This window comes from Melopsittacus undulatus, chromosome 3 (genome assembly GCF_012275295.1).
Source record: "Melopsittacus undulatus isolate bMelUnd1 chromosome 3, bMelUnd1.mat.Z, whole genome shotgun sequence".
Lineage (NCBI taxonomy): Eukaryota > Metazoa > Chordata > Aves > Psittaciformes > Psittaculidae > Melopsittacus > Melopsittacus undulatus.
This window is the reverse complement of record NC_047529.1, coordinates 54842932-54846099: the sequence shown is the minus strand read 5'-3', so window position 1 is coordinate 54846099 and position 3168 is coordinate 54842932.

The window sequence follows — 3168 nt, the reverse complement described above, 5'->3', positions numbered from 1 at the left end:
CAATCAAATACAAATTAGTTTAATAATTGTGCCTGCTTGAACGTCTTAGAAATCCACAGGCAGAGGGAAATAAATAGCACCATCCTTGTTTGTATGTCTCCCCTACTGACCAAGGAGCTGATGCCTCCATGGACTTGGCAATGAATGACTGTAGACATGAATGAATCAAGGAGGGAAAGGGAATTAATGAATGAGTCAGGCTGGCTAAAAACAAGTCCTAACTTTTAGACGAGCGCCTCTTACAACTCCCGGGATGGGACGGGGAAGAGGAGGGGAAGACCGGTCTCGCCTTCACTTTTACGAGCTGCCTCTGCTCGGGGTTTTTAACCTCCCTGAGAGGAGGAGGGGAGGAAACAACGGCCGTCACCGTCCCACCGGCCTACCCTCTTTTAAACCTTAAACCCGGCATCTGCCGGGCATGCCCGCGGACACACGGAGCGGTGCCGTCCAGCCCCGCCGGGATAGAGGTTGCGGGGTCAGAGCTGCAGCTCCGTTACGGGGCCTCCTCCCGCCCGGCGGCTCCCGGGACAGCCCGCACAGCCCCGGCCCCGCCGTGGGGTCACCGGGGTCCCCCAGCCAGGCCTCTCTCCCACAGGGCCCGCACGCCTCCGGGGGGGCAGCAGAGGCTCTGCCCCGCGGGGACTGTCCCTGTGCACGAACGGGGCCAGTCAGACACTGAACGAACTCGCCCCATCGCCGTGGCGAAGGGATGCGGCGGTCCCGTTCCCAGCCTCCCGCCCCCCCGGGCAAGGCTTAGGCAGCACCGGCAACGAATTCCCGCACTTCCCCCGCCGCTGCCCTCTCCACATCCCACTCCCTTGCCCGTCGGGGACGAAGGCAGGATCCGACCCCGCTGGGAGGCCGGGGAGGAAGGGGGATGAGAGGGGAAGGGGCCCCGAGCCTGCATAGGCTGCCCCCCCCCGGGCTCGGGGAGGTGTGAGACCACGGCAAAGCCGTGGTGCTTGGCAGGGTGTCGGAGGTCCTCACATGGACTGTGCGGGAGTGATCTGCTGGTCGAGGAAAGACACTCGCAGCAGGGGTCAGGCCACGGGCTGAGACCGGGTGTGGCTGGGAAATCCACTCAGGGGGCTCGGATTCACCGGCCGAAAAGCCACTTGTTTGTTTGTGATCTGACGAGAAGTCGGGTTTGAGAAAGAGTTTGTGCTTTTCATCTTAGCATTGCAGCTAAAGCACGCCCTGGGGTTGCTCTATTTACCCCTGGAGAAACACCCGCTTCTGCAAAGAACCGCCCGGTATCCCGGCCGAGCCAGTGTGAAACCTGTCTTCTTGGGAGCATCTTCCTACCTCCCCGACGGCAACTGGGCCATGCCCGAGCACAGAGTACCAACGGGGCGCTAGCAACCACGAAAAATTGTTGGTTCTTTTAATCTTTCCCACCTCGAGGTTACGGCCCTGGCCCCTTTCCTTCTGAAACACAACATAAATAGGTGACCCCGGTAGGATGCCATGCTTTCCAAGACAGACTGCAACGCTCAGCCTCCATTTTCGAGACAGGAGGAGGCCGCCGCTGCCCTCTCCGCCCTCTGGAAAGCGGTGGACAGCTTCCTGCTGGCTCCGGTTGGGGGACTCCCATGTACGCGACCCCCCCCCCCCCCCCCCCGCCCCGCCGTGGCTCCATCTAAATCCTGAGGTTTAAGCCGGATTAAGCCCAGCGCACAGGCCCGCCTGTGGCCGCTCTCTCAACGCCGCCGGGCCCCATGGCCCACAGGGGGCCATCGCCTCCTCTCGACGGCGAGTCACCCGTCCTTCTCCTCCCGCACCGGAGAATCTCCGCACCGACGGCACCGGAACAAAGAGCCAGCAAATCCCCAGCAGCGCGGCCTGGGACAACCCCGGGGCCTGGGGCCGATCCGGCTGGCAGAGACAGGCAGCAGAAGGGAGGAAGAAGGGTCTCAGGCTTGGGGCAAGAGGGTGGGAAAGCGCAGGCAGACAGACCCTACCTGCCGCACCCCTGTGTCCCTGCGCGGGCCAGAAGCGCGCACTGTGGACTGGGCACTGGAGGGAGGGAACCAGGAGCTCTCGACAACAAAACCCCGAAGGGGAGAGAGAGACAAAGGGGCAGAGCTGGGGGCAAGAGGGTCCTCGGCCCCTTCGGGGCTCTGCCAAGTCGCCCACCCCAAGAGCATCACCTGGCGAGGTACCACCGCGGCCTGCCCCCCACCTGAGGTATTTGCCCGACTATTTCCTCTTCTAACGCTTTTCTCTTTCAAAGCCCCGGTCCCCGTTCTGATCATTCCCTTGCCCTCTGCCAGGAGAGCTGTCGGGGCTGGGCGGCTACGGGAGATCCTGCCCGGGGAGAGCAGAATCAGCAGCGGCCTGTCACCCTCTGAAGCCGGAGACACGGAAGGAGGCAATCACTCAAGGGTTACGGGTTATACAGTCTCCTCACGCCTTCCAGTTTCGGCCTTCATCAGAGGGAGAGAGCCGAGGAAACGGGTCTTTTGTTGTTGACATCTGAACTACGACAGAGAGCCCCTGCTGGGAATGAGGGTGGGGGAGCCGGGGAACCGTCGCACACCCTGATATCCACCTGCAGAAGGTGCATCTTACGAGCGCGCCGTTTCCCCTGTTCTTTCTCTCAAAAGAGAGTGAAAAGGAAAAAGAGGAAACAACCCCCGAACCTGCCAGACTGTCAGCAACCCGCCGGGAAGGACGAGAGGACTGATTCCCATCTGGCCAGCTCCTCGCTGGACAGAGACCCCAGGAGGGGCAGCCCGGGGGCCTCCGCAGCGGCAGGCCCGGCCCCAGCGCCGGCTCCCGGAGGCCATCCCCGCGGTGCCGGGCCTGCCCGGCCGAGCACGGCGCCATCCAGCCAAGCTACCACCTCCTGTTCCCCCGAAGAGGGGAGAGGTACCCGACAGCAGGGCCCTGTCGTCAAAGGCGAGCTATTCCCCCGGCGCCCACCCAAGTGTCCTGCAGAGGGCAGAGGCTGCTCGCTTTCCGCAGCCCGTTCCGCGGGCTATTGACCAAGGACTTTGAAATCCATACCCAGCTTCAACATTTTACCCGTCAGCACGTCTGCGGTCACAAAACACTTCTTCTTTCTGTCACTTCTCTTCGAAACTATTGATAAGATCATTTAGCTGAATCTGTTCGGGATGAGTGTAATATTGACTAGGAGTTAGAAAAGATGATTCAATCTAATAA